The 21,598-nt window shown below is 36.6% G+C and overlaps 1 protein-coding gene across 4 annotated transcripts in view; it reads right to left on the reverse strand.

The window, feature by feature from the left end:
• SLC44A3 (solute carrier family 44 member 3) overlaps positions 1 to 21,598 on the reverse strand; it is a 99,179-nt gene that overhangs the window by 66,544 nt on the left and 11,037 nt on the right. The window contains exon 2 of one of the 4 annotated variants that reach the window (XM_086753587.1): positions 6,388 to 6,453. The exons of 2 other annotated variants lie outside the window; for them this stretch is intronic. The gene's annotated coding sequence lies outside the window, so the exon portion shown is untranslated. Of the gene's footprint in view, positions 1 to 6,387; positions 6,454 to 19,451; positions 19,564 to 21,598 lie in introns of those variants that run through there. One more of the 4 variants, XM_086753589.1, reaches the window with a different exon arrangement.

Consider the following 21,598-nt stretch of genomic DNA (forward strand, 5'->3'; position numbering starts at 1 on the left):
GAAGCTCTGGGGAAATATCTTGGAAGCAGACTGCTCCCACAAACCTTCTGCAACTGGCTGACATTCTCTGGTACAGATGGATTTTTTCCAAGGTTGGAGAACCTTGTGTTTTGTACAAGCTGTTCAGCAGATGGTTGATCAGCTTCCTTTATTCTGAGTTTTCCTGGGGATGATAATCCCCAACACAGTGGCAAGACAGGGAATTGAAAGCACCCAAAAAGAGACAATGTGTTCTTTGAGCTTTTCACCATTTGAATGGCTATATGGAAGGCAGCCCAACAGAACACTGGAGTTCTTCTGGGAATATGATCAGGGGGTCTATTTGTTCTTTTGTCTTTGGTAGTAAACGCAGCATCCAAATCTAATGTTTATTCAATGTCTTGGATTAATGAAACATTAGAAGGCTCCAGGAAGGCAAGATATTCTATAAACACACCTGGTATGACACAGGCAAACAGCATGGGTCCCAGACTGGGAGCGCCTCGCTGTATGTTCTGGGCCCTCGCAAGTTCAGAGTCTCCTGTTTACGCTACACAGAATCAAAACAATATTTTAGAAACTGCTCTGATTTCCAGGCAGGTGATACACCTTGGTGATTTCTACCAACCACTTCATAGGAAGAGCTCTTGCAGAACATGCAAATTGCCCAGGAGTCTCCATGTCAACTTGGCTAAATGACAAATCAGGCATGAATAGACAAAATACATGAGGTAAATCCTGAAGAATTAAACTGCCTTTCATCAAGAATTAAGATAAGCCCTCTTTAGGTAAGGTAAGATTTTCACTGGACTCTCCTGTTCTATTAAACAACAGAGGACATTTTTGGGATGGTTTCAACAATCACAAAGCTATTAGCTAATTTGCTAGGAACAGGAAAGTAGAGAGTGCACTGCAGTGTAGAGAAGACCTGTATAGACACACTTGATAAGATACAAAGCCAAATATATAGCATCCTAGATTTTACTCTGTAGATGGGTGCTTCTGAATGGTGTTATTAGTCCTGTGGGATTTTGGTTGTTATTCAGTAGCTGACATAATTAATTACTATTTTATTGTATGTACATAATGTGGTCAGTAAAAACTCACTGATAAAAAATGTGTACATAGCTCTTTCAAGAGATGCATGTAATTTCTTTGCTATATGTAAAAGTTACTTAATTTCTTGTATTTTTTCTTAGCATTCTACTGCTTTTCAGTTTATTAGTTAAAGTTGTTAAATAGGCTGTGGAGTTTAGTGCTACACCGTGAACTTATTCCTTATTCCAATGAATACTTAATAGAATTGGGTTCTCTGATTGTATTTTGCTTGGAATAGTGTTCACAGGCCAGAAACAACATCGCTGTGAAACCTTGGCATACTTTTGCTTAGGGTTGTGCAATTTTGTTCAGTATCTTGCTTGCAAACTGCTAGATTATTATGATTACAGTAATAAAAACTTCTCCACCATTTAATGTGATAAGAAGGAAAGAATACAGGTTTGTATGAAATATCTGTGTTACAGAAATCCACATACAGGTGATTTTAACTTAATTTCAGATTGGTGTCTATCTAATAGAGCTGCTTAGAGATTCCAGAGGGCTTAGGGTAAAAGATAATGGCCTTTTCATTGCAAAATGGATTACATAATGTGGAGGCCCTTTTCAGCCCTTCAAAGGAAGAAACAGAAAGCAAACTCATTTCTTCCCTTTTCTGCCTCCCCCCTTTGAAATGCAGAATTATGCCCACGCTAAAATACAAACTCCATCCTGTTTTTCTGATCTGTTTCACTATACAAAAATACAAGAACTTAACTATAATACTTCCCTACGTCTCACTATATAACGTCTGACCAGTGGCTCTTTTAGTAATATACCATGTAGCTGAACTTTAATTATTAATACTGAGAGATAGCTGCAGGAGTGTTCATAAAAGAGAGGCAAGATACTAGCTTTTTCATAAAGTCTTTGCCCAGCAGCATGGCAAGTCTTAAACCATGATTCAGTCCTGAATCCAAGATTTTACTTCTGGAGATAATAAACTCAATGTGTTAATAAATTATTAGCTATATGCTGGTGGTCTGTAGATAACTCCAGACTGCCCATCTATTTCCCAAGCAACTGAAGCTCTTCTGCATCTTTTGCTTCTTTCACGCAGTTACACAAGGAATTTTGCACACACTCTGAGTGTGGCTCATCTGCCTGATATGTGGCAATTTCTGTAATTTCCATATGTGCTCAGAGCCACTCATCATGTAATGCATGATGGCATGGGAAAAAAGCAGAGCTTGGAAGAAGATATTTTGAAATCAGGTATAGTCACCGCGTTTGTGGCTATGGATTCATATGAAGAGCAGCTCTATCATGAGGCACAAGAATCCTTCATTAGCTCTTCTCTCTTTATTATTATTATGTTTGGAATGAAGAGTTAAGATTCAGAACAGAAAGTCACTACTAAATCTCTTAAGTCCAACAGTCATTAAGCTATTTCACTGCAGGAGAATGGTATCCTAAATATTTGTTTAAAAGCACTACTAGAACAACTCCATATCGTGTACAACTATTCTTACAATAAGACTTTTTTCTGAAATAGGTTGAATTTGCCTAAGGAAACAATCATAAATTCTCCTAGCTTTCTTACACCTGTTTTTTAATACTAATCTTTCTCTATTACAGTAGGTCTGTAAAATCCTTTCCATGCTCTATTCAATTATTTTCTCTTTATGTTTTACCAATTTTTAATAGCCTTGCACAAGTGCAAGAAAAAGTATCATACAGATGGAACAAAGAGAACCAGGATTAGGCAAAAAAAAACCAAGTAAAAATTCAAATAGATTGGATTGGTATTAAGTGTTAAATTAACATTAATTATACAAAGTGAATACATGATACAGTACAAAACTCTGCCAACAATCATCTCGCTCTTTCTAATGATGATGATGCTCTCATTTTGGCAAAGTTTGTTAAGTATATACATATTTATGAATGTAAATCCAGTGACATGAATCCTGTATATAAATGAAATAAACACTGAGCTTTTACGGAACATAGGATTCTAAAAGTGCTTGAATACCACAAGGTATAGTGTCCCAGCTAACACTGCATCTCTGGATATTGCTATAGTTCTGATTTTCAAAACTATTCAAAATCCCCATCACTGCTCACTGAAGCTGAGTAAAATTGACAGCTGATGGAACTGTTCTGTTTTGTCAGTCTTAGGCAACAATTTAGTATTGCCTCAAAATAAAGAAAATAAATCAAAAGTGAAATTAGCACAAGAATAAGACATGGTCAAAAGACTGAAGGTCTGTTACTTGTAATTCAGCTTGAGTAGTGCAATAATCATCCTGCTGTTGGGTCTATCATCTAGGCTATATCTAGTATTGGCTGAGATGAGTATTTGGAGAAAACACACCTTGTATTTTTTCTAATAAGACTGGAGTTTTATTATGACACTGAGGTGAATTTCTCTCACTATAGTTTTAAAAATCTGAACAGAGAAGGCACACTCCAGATTAATTTGTAGCTGCTTTGAAATGCACAGTCATACCTGACATGACATGGTAACCAGAGTAAATAAAGAAAAGCACTGAAGACAAGGAAACAGTAAAAATAAACTAGTCCTAGTAAAAATAAACTCATTATCAAGTAACTAAGACAACTGATGGGAAAAAACTATTAAAATCTAGGAAAATATTAAAAAAAACCAACACTACAGTAAATTGAATGGAGCAATAATTTGTTTTTTAAAACTAGAAAAATGTAATTTCTGCTCAGACTGACTTTTATCCATTTTACCACATATAATGCTGAGGAATTCAACATGTTTATTTAACCAAATGAAAGCAGGGAAAAACTTCACTTAAGAGTGAATTTTCACTTAATAGAGACATTTTGATTACTAATAGTGATTTATGTGTGTGTAGCATGTTATATCTTTAGGAAGTAACTTTTATGTTTTGCCCTCTTTAAAATTCTTAATCCTTCAGAATAACAGGATTCTCATCTCCAACTAATTTAGAGTCAAGATATGGGAAAACTGCCCAGATATGATCAATGTGTACGTATAAATACACATATACATGCGCCACAGACTGTCTAACTGTTTAAATGGAACTATTTAAAAGGAGTAGTACAAAAGCACATCTTTTGCCCACAAGTATAACTTGTATGACACATTTCGACTGACTATAAGTAGGATTTGAACTATCATCTACACTATTTAGAATTCAAAAATTAGAAAAAAAAGAAATTAAGTGGAAAGATAACTATCTTGCCTTCCTAAATTTGAGAGCACTAAGCACTGCCACTTGATGGACATTTCTATCATTTCTAATACATAACAAAAACAACCAAAGAAAAACAGAATACCCAGAAGAAATACTAGGGAGTGCATGCTGCTTTTGTGGTGGTGCAAACGAGAGTGCAGGGTTAGCTGTGATCTTTCAATCCTATGAGAGTGTGACAAAATAAGAAGTTTTGAGTCCCAGTGACCAGGACATCCTTAGAACTACAGCTGACCTGAAGGAGGAAGTTCATGCTTGAGAACTAAAAACATTAAGACCTTTATTGGGAGTTTAACAATCTCTAACTCTAAAACAGATTATGTTGCAGGTGTTCCCCAGATATGAAGCCCTGAAAGCCACAGCTCCACAGCAGCAAGCCAAATGAGTTAGAAAGGAAGCAGACAAGTGTCTGTAACAAGACACTGCATGGTATCAGAAGCCCTTTAAAACACATATATGTTTTTTTTTCCAATTATTCATTTAAATAAAACACAGTTTTCTAGTGAAAGCCTGTTTAATAGAAAATTGGTGGTGATTCCTACTTATCACCTTTTTTTATAAGACCCACATTCACAAGTGGAAGAAACAATCTATTTCTAACATAATTTGTTCCACTGGGCTATTCAACATAAGATCTAGCAGATCCAACTAAAACTAAAAAGCTAAAACAATAAAAACCTAGTCAGATGAAGGGAAAGGAATGGGAATCTCACATTCCATGTCCTCCTCCAATGTTACAAAACCAAAATAATCAATTTTTTAGACTCTATTAATGTTTAATAGGTCATCTTTAATAGACACATATTAAGAGCTGCAACATCTATTGACTTTAAAGAAATTATGCAAGGAATAAAGCTTTAACATTGGTTTGTGTTCTATTTTAAGAACATAAAATTCTCTGTTTGAAACCTTTTTTCAAAGTACTAAGTCCCATCCTTAAATGCTGTGCTGCTGGATAGACAAAACATCCTGTGTGGATAGCATTCTAATAACATTCATTTCTGAAAAGAAGCAGCATGTGATCATTTTTAAAAGCAGTACTTCTTTCTGGAAAGGATATGCATGATCTGATGGCCTACAGATGTGCACTGGAAACCACCTTTGGTCTCCTTCCTGGAGTACCAGATGGTCTCACATCATGTGGTTCCTCTCTTGAGTGAGTATGAGTATTGCAGTCTATATGCTTAGTCACTAGAGCTATAAATAGCCTAACTCAGAGTTTTTTTGGGTTTGTACATTTGTTGGTTTGGTTTTTTAACCAACAACATTCATCAGCCCCTTTTACAGAAAAATCTCTCTAAAGGGAATATCAACAGCTTGAACATATGGTAGGTTGAAATTGTGTGGTTGAAATTGTGTTGTTGAAATTTACAAAATGCAAGTATGTAAGGTAGTTTCCTTAAAAAAAAAAAAAAAATTCTTGGAATTGCTGCCCTGAGCTCCCACAAAGAAGGTTAGCTTTTAGTGGCTGGTGTGGGAGGAGATGGTAGGAAGGACCTGGTAACAATTATGAGTTAAAGTTTCTGCCCTTTGTGTAGTCTGTTGTCTTCTGGGACTTGCCACATGTATTCTTTATTGCAAAAATCTGTTAGCAATGATTACTCAGTTCTGCAGAGAGCAGTGTGGTAGCCATGCCAGCTTCCCAAGGTTCCTGCTGGGAAAGGAGCAGAAAAGAGCCTCCTTTCACCCTGTGAATCTTCATTATTCTCAGCATGTCACCGATGATATCATGCTTCTGTTATATTGTGCATTTACCAGAAAGCCATAGAGAAACTCAAAAGACTATAAACTGGCCTGGTCTAAAACTCATTGAATAAATAATTGGAAAAAGACTAATGTTAACTTCAGAGGATTTAAATTCCAAAAGACTTATTTCACCCTTAAGTGCATGACACCTTCCTCTCTTTTCTAAGGAATGGTGAATTTGTAAGGGACCCAAATCTAAATTCCAGTCCCAAATTCTCCACATATTTTGAGGAAGTACTCATTGAGGTCTGAATTGTGTAGCTGACCCCACACTAATGGCTGAATCAAGCTCTTGGTCACAAGCACCTTAAGGGCATAGATTGTTTGTACCTTTCTAAAAAATTAACCTGTTTGAGTCCCATGTATGTAATTGCCTTACCCCCCACCATGCACCATGGGGCAGGGGAGTTCACCTGTAAACTGTAAAGTTTCACCAATGGTTTGCCTGCAATTAAAAGCAGAAAATCCAAGTCAGTCATGTTGCGTTTTGGCTGCATAAGCCAAAAGTTTTCATTATAAAACTAAACATTATGGTGTTTCAATTTGTTTAAATGAAATCCTCAGTTTTAGGCAAATTCAGATATCTCTTCTTTCCTTCTTTTTTAAATAAGAAAAAATATTTTCCTGAGCAGGTAACATAACAAAATACCTGAATATATATTTTTCTAATGTTTAAACATGTTTGAATTTTTTGTGTTTTGATATTTTTTGCTACAAATGAAATAATATATGAGATACCAGTTAAATGATCTTCACAGTGACAAAGAAATAATTCAATTTTTAGAGATCGTTTCTCTCAAATCCATTTTAATTTCATATGCATTTTAAGAAGTAACTACTCTCCCTAGGCATTGCAGACTTGACTCACATACTATGATGATCAGCGGAAAGCACTCTGTGTACTCACAGATGTTTTCTGTGACACGTCAGAGCTAGTATGAAGTGCCTTATAAGGTATTGCCCTGGTTTGGCCTTCAGCATATTATTCTGAGATTTTTTGGCATGATTTGTAAGAAATAAGAAGTTAAGTAATCCAAAACCTGCAGATGTACAATAAGAAAAAGGGATTAAGTGATGTGAGGTTTTAAACAGATATACTAAACAATAACAGCTAGCAGTGACATGGCTTAGTCTGCTTCATTATGACAAATACTTGAGTCTTTACCTTCTTTATTAATTAAAATAACAAAGTTTTTAGAGTATAAACAGTGAGAACTCAGTCACGGGTTTCTAAGAAAGATAAAGCTTCATTCTACTTCCTGCTTCTTATTCTAGTCAAGAAGTAAAACTGCATGATGTGATTAAAGATGGCGTTCAAACTGGGAAACGACCTCTATTCAAAGAAACACACATACATAGCTCTTATCTGTGTGCATTAGTAACTATAGATACAATACAGAAGGTAAAATAACTACTTTCACAGAGCCTGTACCAGCTAACTAATGTACTCTATACCAACCATACTGCTTTAGGATACTTTGTTATATTCCTACAGAAGTATATTTGTCAGCTCTTCTGAAGTGCTGCGTCATCCAGGTCTAAAGTGTGAAATATATCAAAAGGGCATGGTAACATTTAATTGGAAATAACTACTGGATGGCTAAAAATGTATTTCTCTATACTATCTACATTAAAAAGTTCATCTGTTCCTACACTATCCCTCTATATATAATTTCTACATAATTATTTGCTTTACCATTATGCCTAGGTATCCCAGTGAACACTAAGACCCCAGCGTGCTGCCTTCATACTAGTAGTACGAAGACACTTTAATTGCAAAAAGCTGAATAGATGAGATAGTGGGAGAATGGAGATACTATTCCCACAGCAACATCTAGGAAAATTAGGTACAAGAAGATGGTGAGTTTTGGATTTGGGTATAGTTTATGAGAAGCACAGATATATGCCAGAATCCACAAATCCCCATCAATGCTTAATCACTTTTCACAGTTTATACTCTGAATACTCTTGTCCTTTTGCTGATGAGGGCTGCTCAGTTGAATTCCTGTTAGTCTTCTCCCCTCTAGTCTCTGTGTTAAAGAATCATTCCCTCTGCCCTCCAATCTCTCTTCTTCATTCCATTCAGTGTTTCTTCTTCTCCCTTACTGTCTCCCCATTTGGGTAGATTCCCCTCCTAGCAGAATTTCATCCCTGCTCCTAAGTGTTCGTGACCTGCCTCTCTTGTATGCTTTATTTGTCCCCCCTGGCCAAGCTCTCTCTAGCTTGCCTGCTCAGACAGTAAGTTCTTCCATGCAGATACTACTTTATTTCCAGTTTGTATAGTAACTATAGAACAACAAGATCCCGGTTTTAACTATTCTACAAATGCACACACGAATAGTATTTCAGCTCTTCAGGTAATAATTACTGAGTTGAATAGGTGCAGGCATGACAGAGTCTTTGATTTCTCCTACAGCTTTTTTTTTTTTACCTGCTCAATTTCTCTCTTAATAGGAATGCTTTGTTCACAAAATAGCTTCTAGAATGTCATTATACTGGGACTAAGTCTAACTACTAGAAAAGCTGGTACTTCAAATACTCTTAAATTTAATACTACAATACAAATACCTCATGCTTATTTTTCAGTTGCCCACAATGCTACCAGTTAAGAACATGCCGAGCCAACTTCTATCAAAGTATTTGGTTATATATTAATTCAATGGGAGGTGTTTATCATATTTTATACTATACATTTAAGAGAAATCCCAGTACATTTTTCTGCCCTACTTCCATTGTCAGCAGAACTTGCTACAGTTCCTATAATGTTGACTGATGTTCTTCAGGGATACTGGCAGCCAGACAATGGGAAAAATTAAATGTCTGTGGACCGTATCAGGATCAGTTTTGAATGTAGTTACACATGAGAGAAAAAGCTGTTAAATCTCTACATGTTAGTAGACACACACACACGTAAATGAGACAATCCCTTACTGTGAATTTGAAAAGTAGGAAATTACCCTTCATGTCACAGCGCTTTTATGTGCAATGCCACTTCCTGTCCTCTACTACTGGCTTTAGAGCGTTTTAATCCTGAAATTTTAAACACTGACTTAAAAATGAAAACTGTATCTTCATCAGTGATCCAATTTCTTTCAAGAAACAAGATAATGAGACTATTATTAAGCATCTGAGACTGAGAATCACTGAGGACAAGGATGCAATTGAGCCCAAGGGTCCCAGTGTGGTCAGTCTTAACACCTCCTGACTTAATTTATTTCCTTGCTAGTGATCTGGACAAACCAAAAGCCTTGATACCAGTTCCACTTTTATCAGTGACTTCATACCAGCATCAGAGCTGAACTTTACAGAGGAGGCACATAGTTTAAGAGCAAGTTTGGCTCCTTATGTTAGAGGATCCAACTGTGTGTTCCTCTGTTGTTTCAGATGTGCTTTTCTTAACTGTTGAGATTCTTAAATAGCAGCACAAAGTAAGAATAAAATGCAGGAGTCTGAAAGGTCACAAAGCTACACATCTGCAGCGTAATATTATGACAGAAGGGTTAACTGTTCAGAAAAGTAAAATGGATGTTCTTTAAATTTTCAGAAAATTAATTTTTCTAGACAACTCATTATGCATTTGTCATTCTAAACATTATTATTGCTGATAATATATTGACAGGTTGGAGTTTGGGGGTTTTTGTTTTGTTTTTTTTTTACCCCGACTTTTTCATTGCACTGTGCCTACAAGAAGAAGAAATTAATTACATCTGTTTCTGCTTACTTTAATGAAGCACATTTCGTCTTAGCAGAGATATACTAGCATGAATAACAGTTAAACCTAGAATAAGTAATTTCGTTAGAAATTAATACATTGAAAGAGTTCATTGTGAAGAGAGCGTGTTATGATACATTCACTCTAGAGAATTTCAGAAGCAGAGTTACACAAATAATTAATTTGTGTGACCAAGGACATGAAACTTGACTATGCCAAGAAGAATGGCATTTACTATGTCAATACATACATCCGTCATCAGTATAGGAACCTGATATAGTAAACAACTTCAAATGCAACTGGACTGTATAATCCCTTGAAAAATAAACTGGTATGAGCTCATCTATATGGGTAAACTACACCCATTAGAGGTCAAGGAGTGTTCAACAGAAGCAGTTATGCAAAAGGAACAAACTGTACCCACCTATGAGCAGGCACAGAAGCACAGATTGTCTGGGATATTTTCCAAAGTATGGAGGGAAAGTGAGCAGGGGGAGGGTGGCAAAGCATAACCAGGCCTTAATGTCTCTCTTTGAGTTGGGGAAAAGAAAAAAATCCTAATAACCTGTCCTTCCTCTTTGGTTGATGGGATGCAGGCTTCCCACATTGTTCTGCAGAGGAAACAGCCCAGACCAGTCCTAGAGGTTTTAAACTTACAGCTTAAAAAAGTATCTGAGCAATAGTGTCTGCATCATAAAGACATTTTGTCTTTGTGAATAATCTCAAGCATTATAAAACCTACAATAATATTTACATGTAATATTCTGCTTTGCAGTGACTTTTGAAAATTCACATCTTGTTACTGATCTTAAGGTTGTCTAGCTTCAATTTCCAAACACTAGCTGCCATTATGAGTACCTCTGTAGATTGGAGAGAATCACTTCTTCTGCAGGCAGTTTCTTCTAGGCTAGCAACTTTTAGGCTAGCAGGAGTTGTTTCTTGGTCTTCACATCAACAAGTAAACAGGCTGAATTAATTTATTATTGAAATAAGGAAGGCATGTTTTTCTATTCTAAAATTATTCTGTTATTACATTAATTATTTCTGTTATTACACTAAAAAGAAACAGTTAAACTCCATACTTCTTGCATGTTATTTCTAAAAGTGGCACTGGATAGGGACTAGCAACAAATGGGATAGTTGTGTAATCAGAGAAAGTGAAACAACTGGAAAAGATCATGATGTTTCTGATTCCATGGGTCAAATCAGTTAATGTGTCTAGCCAAGAAAGAGACTGAAGTTATTAAAAAACATATTGCTTTGTTCTTTTTCCTTTGGCTCTTCAGCTGTAAGGAAGGACTACAATTATTTCTGTTGTAATCACTGCCATTAATTGTGCCCCTAGTGCAGTACCACAACACTTTAAATGTAAATTGGTGCTACCGTGGTATGATTTATGGTGAGTCAACTCTGGGAGCTAAGCTAGTAGAAAACTATTATTTTGTATGACCAGTTTTCTGGCAGTTTAGCTGTCAAAACTGTTCCCCGGAAGAATCAGACAAATGCCTATGCCAAAACCTGTGAGGAAATGGAGCTGTGGCAGAACTAAATTACATTGGCTGAAGTAGTTCGGGAGCTGCATCTTCAGTGTAGGATTACCATTGACCTGGTTCAAACATCTGCAAATAAAAGCATCTCTTATGAATCTATTTATTCTGTGCAACAAGAATGCCCTGATAGTGATTTATGCTCAAACTTCTATGTTCTTTCCTGACAGACATAAAGCCAGCAAACAGCTGGAGATGTGCAAGCCAACTCCGACCTAGATTCTTGGTGTACTCATAGCAGCGATGTGATAGAAACTCAAAAAAAAAACCTAGCATATTAGGGAAATTCAGAAGTTCAGAAGAAACCTAGGCCAAAAATACTTTTATGGCCTTGAGGATGAAAGGCAACATTCAACTTTGCAGTGGCAGCAAAGAAGATTCCAAGAATGAATCAGTGAGGGGCTAGCCAAGTTTGAACAATCTTGGTGCAGTAAATGGGGTCTTTGGGGCACGCTAGTTATCAGGGGAGTGATACAGGTTAACAGAGCTTCACAAGGCTGGAGGTAGATGTATTGTCCTAGACCCACGATGAACTTTGTAATGGTGGAAGAGATGGTTGTGGTCTTATGACTGAACAGGAGCTCTGGGATTCCCACCTCTACGTTTCTTCCTCCCAGCATCTTCCTCCTTCTCTTCCTTCTCTCCAGACCACAGTACAGGATTCTCCCCCTGCCCAGCCCCTTATCAGGATGGCCTCCTCTTTTATCACCCCATCTCATCTCCCCTCCTACAGCACTCCACCTGTTGATGCAACACAACTGGCCCAGCTCTGCTGTGCGGTTCCTCCTCTGACTCCTGCCACCGCTAACAACATGTGAGACATGAGGGGAAGCAAAAGTCTCTTCCAGCAGTGCTAAAGCTTGTGATTATATTGAAAATGGCTACTGAACACTTGCTCAGGCAAGTCTCTGCAATGTACAGTGCAACTTATTCAGAGAGGGTCACACAACATTAGTGGGAGAACAGGAGACACAGCACAGGTTTCTGGGGTCCCATGTGAGCATGCTTCCTCAAAACCCCTCATAAGGCTCTCCTGCATGCTTTCAAAGGCCTGTGCCAGGTGTCAACACCAGTGCTTAGCCCTGTGAAAGACGTAGGGACAGAAAACAGAACAGTGACAACTGGTTTCGGTGCTGTTGTGTTTACATCATTCTGTTTAGTTTGTAAAATCTGTGGGTACCTAAGCCAGGGGAATTCTTGTAGCCCAAAAGAGCCGTTCCATGCTTTACACAGAGAGGATAGCCTCAACATGAATCACTGAAACAGAAGGGGGGCAAAAAAAAAAACCAACCAACCCCAAACATAGGCTTGCCTGGCATTGGCTTTTTACTGACCCAGTTTGGATTTCTACCCAAACTATCCACTAAAGAAAATACCATAGAAACTTTCTGCACAGCACTTGTGTATCATGTCAGTCTGGGCTTCAATCCAAACTATCCATGCAACAAAATACTTGCTACATAGCATTTGTACATAATATATGCCTTACCCTGAAATACGTATGGAACAGATCTTTAATATAGGGGAAGACTGTAAGTTCTCAACACAGTTAGTTTTCAACTGCTCCATTTAATATCCACCTGTTCATTCACAGGTAAATAGACTTACTTCTTTTACTAAAATGCTGAATGCTTTTAGATTTAAACATTTTTTAGTATTTTCCCTTATATTCTTACCTTATATATTAGCATCACTAATTACAAGTATTTGAAACAGTTGAGTCTGGAAAGGGCTGAAGAGAAAGAATGGCCAAAAAGTGAGTGGTTTAATAACAAGAACTTCAAAGAACTACACAACTACATTGCAATTTTAAAATTTTAGAGCCATTTAAATTTTAACACATTGGATTAAAATTTTCAGCTCATGTGAAGTTGTGTAACTGCTGAAGATAATGGAATTAACATGAATTTAGTTCATCTGAGGAACAGGATGATAATTATACAGGAAAATAACCATCTATGACTTTGGATTGTATGTTGTTTCTTGAATCTAGAGATGCTCTAAAACTATGAGTTTTTTCCCAATTTCAAAATATTTTTTCATGCATTGTTTTTATGTGACAGAATACTGATTGTAGAAGAATGATATTTAAATGAAAGCATGTTTGCACATTTCTGAGGAAATAGAGCAAATTTCCCCATTTAGAAAGTAGTGCGTCAGACCAACAGTTCTTCTGTTCAGAGATGTGACTCCACTGACATGGCCATGCCTGTGACACCATTTTCTGGAATGACAATTCCAGAAAAGTAAATTATTCTTTTCAGTTCTGTCTTGGAAAGCTAACCACAGAGGAAGCATTCTCAGCACTCACAGGCAATAGCATTATTGCCTTAATATTTATGTATGCAGTTGCACCATTTACACTAGGTGTAAGAATTTATTTTCTAATCCCAACTAAAGGAATCTGAGGATTAGCATATCACTTCAGCAATAGTACTATTTTCATTTGGAAAAATAATTAAGTTGTTACATGTATTCACTTATGTATTCTTAAAAGCAATTTAGAAAAGAAAATCTAAGACGTCAGATTTTTTTAAATAGAGGAAAATTTGATTACCATTACAGGCATACTAAGCTCTCTGAGGGAATCTTCTCCCTTCCAATGTCAGCAGAGAATTTAAAAAAAAAAAACAAACAACTTGACATTTGCAATTTAAATATTTGAGCAGCTCTCTTTCTTTGCCACATTTGGTCAGCAAAAAAATATTGTTCAGTGTGAGCTGCAGGGACACAGGTTCAGCAGCTGAGTAGTGTTTTGTGCAGTTGCTAAGTCCTGCAGTTTGTCTCCCCAACCCTGTGCCCATTGTGCTCATTAGACAGTGGCTGCATGAGACCTACCATACTGGTGGTACATGTGACCTGCCACACTTAACCCCAGTATGAGAAACACCACTTAACATGCATAGTCACATCCAAAGCCTCATTTCCACTTCACTTTTTGCCACTATCTCCCCTTTCTTACTATATTCCCAGAATGAGGAGTCAGTGAAATTTTATGTCTTCTCTGCTACATTCTCTCCTCATCACTGGGCAATGAAGCACAGCAGTTACAGTATACTCTTCAGTGTACAACTTGGAGTAGACTGCATCTTGCAGCAATAGTCTACCTACATGGCTTGCAAAATAATTTAAATAAGTACTTTTACAGTGCTTTTTGTAGTAGTAACTAAAGCCAGTTGACAGCATTAGTAGAATTGTCTTCTAGCATGTATTCCTCACTGCCTGAACTGAAAAGCCTCCAGGTTTAAACAAATTCATCTACAAAAGGACCAAGCTCACAGTGTCTGTCATCACAAACAAAGCAAGAGCTTTTCCCCCTGCACCCTGCAAGCTTCCAGAAACCTCTTGCAATTGTTCTCTCTCCCTCATTTCTGAAGTGATGTAATTTTCATACTGATGGCAGATTACAAACTGCAAATTCTAAGACTGAAGAACCAAACCATTTTAGGTTCAGGTATTTTCAAGTTATGTTCTGTCTGCTCACCAGGTAATTCCTATGGACATTCTAGGAGAAGATAAGGTTAGAAATGTCTCTAAAATACCTTAACTCTGAGAAAATTTAAGGAATTTATGAAAATTGGCCATGTAGTGATAGGATCTTTTTGTCTCTTACCTGAATAAACTTCTTTGTGGCTGTGGATATGGTTCAGCTATTTCATAAACAACACATGTATTTGAGTTTTGACATTGAAAGCTTCTGACCAAACTTCTGAATTCTTATCACACTCTTTTTTCTACATGCCTCACGGGTCTAGCTGAGTTTGTGGAACTGCACACAAAGAACAGAAGTCATACCGCCCTCCCTGGTCTGCCCTGCCTTACATTACAAATAAAGTCAATAATTGCAGGACAAACAAGTGGATTGAACACATATGTGTGTGTTTAGATTAATTAGCATTCAACTTTAGCCTGAATTATGAGGCTACTCTCTTTCATCTCCCCATATAACTGTTAATTTTAAGTTGGACTACTCTGGAGAGCCATTGAGAGCAAGACCTGTTCTGTCTCCACTGACTGAAAAGAGGGTGAGGTGAAACTGAAACTCCTAACCTCAGTATTCAAAGTTAGAAAAATAAAGATAAGCCATGAGAATATCCTTTTATCCTCATAACCAAGGTAAATTCAGCATTGTTACTCATATTTCCCCTGTTCCACTTCATTTTCAACACATATTCATTCTTCATTTTTCATTCAAAGTAGTTCACCATATTTCAACAGCTATTAAAGATACCCAAATCAGATTGTGTTTTGTTCATTATGTTATACATACCTTAACAGAAACACTGGCTTTTGACTCCAGAACTGTTGATCTGAGTTTAAGTAATGTATGGCAAGCAAGTTTAAAAGAAATATTATTACAAAGTAACCTAAGATATCTCACACTATTTTTAATAGAGTTAGCAAATCTACTGGGTCAATAGTCTCACTATATCTACATAAAGTAGTAAATTAACAAGTACTGGCCGTTATATCCTATCTCAATAGATATTACAGTAGACAGAAGGAAAAAAAAACAAACCCTAGAGGTTTAATTAATCCTGCACTACTAAACTCCCAAAATCTTCTGTCATAAAATAGCGTTTTACTGGAAACAAACTGTAGGGTGAAAAAGCCCTGGGATATTAACTGATCACAGAACGGCAAACACTATGGCTATCAGACGATTGCCAGTTTGAAAGAGATATATGTGACCCCATATTGCATCAGAAGAGTTACTTCCAGCAGAGAAGTATTAGTGGCTTTGTGCAAGTCTTCATCTGTGTTATTGGAAAAATACTGGTCACCCAGTAATGAAAGGAGGACGGAAGGTTCCACAAGTGCAAAAAGGAGCTAGTAGTTTGATCAGGGGAACACAGATCCCATCTGACAGAAGAATATTAGGCAGGATAGATTGTTTAAAAGTAACACATGAAGACTCCCAAGCTATGATCTCTGTACATAAGTGCACAGAGGAAAAACAAAAATGAGGAAAAAAAATTTAAGCACAAGAACAAATGAGTGCAAGGTGACTATCCCTACTTTTAGGGTGATTCTCAAAGGAATTGTGTAGCTAGCAGAGTAATCACACTTTAGAACAGTCCTATAGTGGGAGAAAAGAAAAAAAAAAGTTCCTCATGAAATTAAGCATTTTATGAAAGATTACATGATTCAGCACCTGAAATAATGTCAAAATACCCACAGCTCTATGTTCCAAGTTTTTTGATACACATCCCAGTATAACAGCATATTCATCGCTAGCTTACAGTTATAGCAAGTATCCTTACTGTTGCCTTTTTGTCAAAGCTTTTAGGGAAAGTATACTTAGGATTAAAATGAAATTCAAAGTCACGGGAAAAGTGGCATAATAACAAAAACTTATTTGTTAGAATTCTTCCAATATGTGTCTTTTTTTACCATGAGTAAACGTTGGCAGCTGTGATAATAGTTAGGCTACATTGAATAATCTTTTGACAGTAAGATACCTGAACACAAAACGCAATTCACTAGGTACTGCAGACAAAGGCAACAGTGTAAGTTAGGAATTAAATCAACAGCAGGATTACATTAAATCCTTTTTTTTGGTTACAATTAGCCTGGTTAATTTTTGGATTGCTGCCACTAAATTCTATTTCAGGTCAAGTTCTGATTACCCCTTTTGACCATCCTTTGTTGTAATTCCAGTGATTCAGCAGTCATCTGATTCATTGGTTTTCTTTCTCTACACAGCAACAGACTCTCTCAAGTACCTCAAGGAGAGGCGAGATACCTGGCTATTCCACATTTACTTGCTGCATGACTAATCTGAAAGCTATATTAAAAAAAAATAAAATTCTTATTCAATCTCCCATGACTATAAAAGGCTGAGGACCATGAAATCCCCATGATTATTTGGTATATAAGCAGACATGACTGCTTATATTTACACACCATTACGAAACTAGCTAAATAATATCTACTGTGGTTAATCTGAATTACCAATACCCATAGAAGATATAAAACAGAAGATAGGCTTTTAAAATCATGTCCTTGTGTGAGTCACGAAACAAGACCAGAGAAAAACTGTCTACGTACTCCCACCCATACTTATCTCGAAAATGATCTGTTGCAATTTTCACTGAAGGGCTAGGTAGTACCTAGGAACAGATGCAGCACATGCAAACAAGTGTCATTGAGCAATAAATACTATCTTGATAATTTCCTTTCTTAGTGCCAAGAGCTTTTAATCTTGAGTGGAATGCGTGTATTTATTATAACAGCACACACCCAGAAGTGTCTCACTGAGGTTATGAATCCCAACTAGCATTACATTAAGTAAATAAAATTTCTCTTATCTTACTAAGGTGGAACATTTCCTATTGGTCTACTTGCCTTAGTACAGCAGTGAGGTACAAGCTCATTCTTTTGTCATACTGCTTTAGTATTTTGTTTCAGGTTATGAGCAATTCCTTGGGCTTCAGCCTACTTTGATCTCACTTGGGTCAATTGGCTGTTATTTACTGACTACAAGTACATATTTTTTGTTTCCAATTTTATCAACATGCCAAGATTAGAACTTCAAATGTCACTCAGAATGCCGGTTAGCCTAGATAACATTTAGATTTATCGGAAGTCATTGAAAGCCCTATAAATGCTGGTTGAAATTATTTCCTATTGTGAAATGTTTGAAGTTATCACTTAATTTAAGTTTGTGACATTTTACTCAGTAAAGCAAGGAAACTTGCACTGACATGACTGAGCCCTAATCTTTTAATTGCAAATTGAAGGTGAGGAGAGTGTTAGTGGACATCTAAAGGAAGAATATAGGATACGCATTCCATACAAATAAAAGAAGAAGAAAAAGTGAAAAGTAGCACAGATTTGGAGCTAAGAAAATTTACCACTGATATGCAGTACTGCAGTATGCCAGTGGTAGGAAAGGTCAGCTGGCAGTGCATACTACCTGGGAACACTATGGTTAGGTTCCTCAGTCTACAGCTTAGTCACAAATGCCCCCAAAACACTGCATTTGTCAAATAAAGGGCTTTCAGGAGCTATAGCAGATATCGTCAAGGAGAAGTACAATCAACATCAGAGTTAAAATTTAGCATTGACTATGTGATTACTAGATAAAAGCAAGTAATAAAGACACTTAAAAATAATAAATCCCTAAAATGGTAGTGGAATTACTTGGAGATGTCTAAGGAAGTACTAGCAGAAATAAAGGAGAGAAATTGAAGAAAATTATTACTGGGTAAATACTGTAAGATCTTTTAATCTAAAGTAGAAGCCTAAGGAAATCCTGTAGTCAGGAGCAATTCTGTTTTCACGGAAGCATGGACTACATTGCCTGAAAGACATAAAAGCTAGAGAATAATCTATGACTACATACAGTTATTGTAGGACAAGAACAGAAAAAAATTATTCTGGCCTACTAATAGACCAGAATATTGCCTATTGGCAGGAAGAACTGGGAAAGGATTTTGTAGATAGTTGAAAATAAAAAATTCAAGTAACAAACCAGCAACTTTTCCTTTCTGTTTCACGTGGTTCTGATACAAAAGGGGCTAAAAATTACTTGATGGATGATGGTGGTAAATAAAATTCATCTGATGATTGAAAAAGAATTTAAACTGTAATCAGTGCCCTTAACTGACTTCTTTATCCTGTCAATAAAAATAGTGATATATTTCAAGTTTCTATTTTTGTGTTTTGCATGCCTGTTGCTCTACTTCTCCATCCCTACAGTGGGCTATTAAAAATGTAACCATTGATGTAACAGTAAATTTTTACGTTATGGACAGATTAGATAAAGCTACTTATAAATAAATGCAAATGAATTAGAAGTAAGTGATTTGAAACTCAATTCCAAGTTGCTCAGGTTCAAATTTGTTATGAACCACACACCTTGAAATTATAAATCTAGGTTGTAATTGAAAAATCTTCTGACAACCTCTCTCAGATCTAGAGAGAATTTATGCTTCTTTAGGAATGGAAGGTAACTTTTGACCTGCCTCAGTAGTGCACCCTTTAGCATTCAGCTAACAGCTGAACCTGAAGCAGGACAGAAGCCATTGACTTTTATTTGCTTTCCTCTGAAAGCACTGTTGAAGGGAAACTGTAAAGGATTGACTTTCAAATCAAAGGCACCTGAATGAAGCCAAACCCCCCAAAAAAGCCATTATATTTTTTTTAATAATTCCAAAGAGCAATGACAAAAATACTTACAAAGCTGGAGTTGAGTCTCTGGGTGTATCCAACTAAAACGTAGTTTTTACAATCAAAAAATGTCATGAAGAGAAAATGAAGTCTCTGGACAGACAAATATTTTGACAGTGAAGCTGGATTTACACTACAAATTTTGGTTAATATAGTTAGAACTGTGTAATTTTCCTGGCCAAAGCCTTTCCATACTGTTGTCTGCATATTCCAGCCTTGCTGTTATAGGTCAGTTCGCTTATGTGGCACAAGTAAGCTACACAGGAAAAAACAAGTTAAGAACAGAAGTAATTAATATATATTTGACATATTTTTTCTTATATTAATTACTCCTGTGTCTGAAAGCAAATTATTGTTAAAAATGTCACCTAGATCTACTGTTCTGAAGGATAAATAAAGGATACAAAAATAATCTGATGTTAACGCTATCTCCATTGTACTTAACAGTATCTGTTACTTTGCACTTCTATAGTGACAGAGGGAGAACTGGGGCAGTTGGTGGAACAGATCGGAAAAGAGCTGGAGAATCCAGCTGGGTGAAGGCAATTAAAAACACAACTAAAAGGGGAATTAGTTGCTGAGCAACAGCTATGGAAACATGGGCAACACAAGCCATGTTCGCCAACTGATCAAGGCAAAATGTAGAGCTATTATAGATACTAAATAGAGTGTCAGTTTAACTTAATAGCATTTTTATTTGCAACATTCCTTTTTAAGTAACAGACTTTCTTTCAGAATTAAATTATGGCAAGTTATGAATGTAAGTTATAGATGGCAGAGAAAGGAGACATGGCAAAAGAGGCTAATAAAAGCTGCTTCCCTGCCTGCCCTTCTCAAATGGGAGTCTACATTGTTGATCACTGGCAAAATAACCAAAGCTGCAGAACAAAATTTGCCTGTTTCTTTCCTGGCAGCAAGAAAATGTGTGTCACTGTGTACTTCTCCTAGTTTCTTTCTACTTCTAATTTCTTCTATGCTATCAAGTCTAAGACCAAGAAAGTGTCTTGCTCCTTCCTTTCTTTAAAGTAGCACGTAAAAGCTTTTGAGGGTCTTGTATTTTTTGTTTGTCAGATTCCTGGTTCAAATGACTCATTGAGTAATGCATTAGTCAATTCATGGGCAAAGTAGCCCATATTTATATGCAGAAAGTGTCTATGTTCTAGTTCCTAGTGCTACCTCATTTCCTTCCTAGAAAAAGGAAGTATCATAATCTTTATCATATGAATGTTTAGGAATTAGCACAAGCAATGAAAGAGGAAATTTGCAGTGCATGCTTAATCCAAGAACTTTGTTTCAGAATCAAAATTGTTTGTGTATTTTGCACACCACTACACATGGCTTCCCAATTAATTCAGTCAGTCTTTTCAAAGAAAGTAACAAGGAATAAACAGTCACTGAACTTTGAATGAGTTTGGTGTTTGGACGAGAATCTATAAAGTATTCAGCAACATTTAAGACAGAAGAACAGAAGGACTGGAGACAATCTTTCAGAGTCTGAGGACATAGTTTTGGATTTGACACGAGATTGCAAGTCTGGATATAAGCAGAATTGTGCAGTAAAAGTTCAAAGACTATATGAAAAGAGTTTGGAAGCTGAAATCCAGCCAACTCTGGCCTCTCTTACTGGAATTCCACCTCCCCCATTGAATGACTGTCTCTGCCTGGCAGTACTACGTGTTTGAAAAGGTAACACTGCGGGTTCAAATTCCTCTTGAGATTTTAAAATTCCAAAGTCATACAATCTCAGCTCAAGCCTCTGCTGTATGTCAAGAGATGCCTATGCCAAGCATGCCTCTCAGAATAAGAAGAGAAAGGAAGAAAAGGATTCTGAAAAATGCAGTTCAATATTTTGTTTGCCTAGCCAGATTTTATGTTTTAATTGCAAGACTTTAAAGCTCTTATAACTCCAACCAAGTTAATACCAAAATAAAGCAGTATTTAAGATTGGAATCAGGTGATCTAGAAATATATGCTTCTCTATTCTAAAGTGTTCAAAGAACATTTATCAGAGCTGATAATGAAAAAAAAAAAATGTAGGAAAATGGAAGCGCTATCAACAATGCTGCAACAGCAGCTCCAGAGTTTATTTCACTCTTGTTGGAACTGCTAATTGATCAGCACACTGTTATCTGTCTTCAATGTCTTGCAGTATTGCA

Source organism: Chlamydotis macqueenii, chromosome 8 (genome assembly GCF_036417535.1).
Source record: "Chlamydotis macqueenii isolate bChlMac1 chromosome 8, bChlMac1.mat, whole genome shotgun sequence".
NCBI classification, from domain to species: Eukaryota; Metazoa; Chordata; class Aves; order Otidiformes; family Otididae; genus Chlamydotis; species Chlamydotis macqueenii.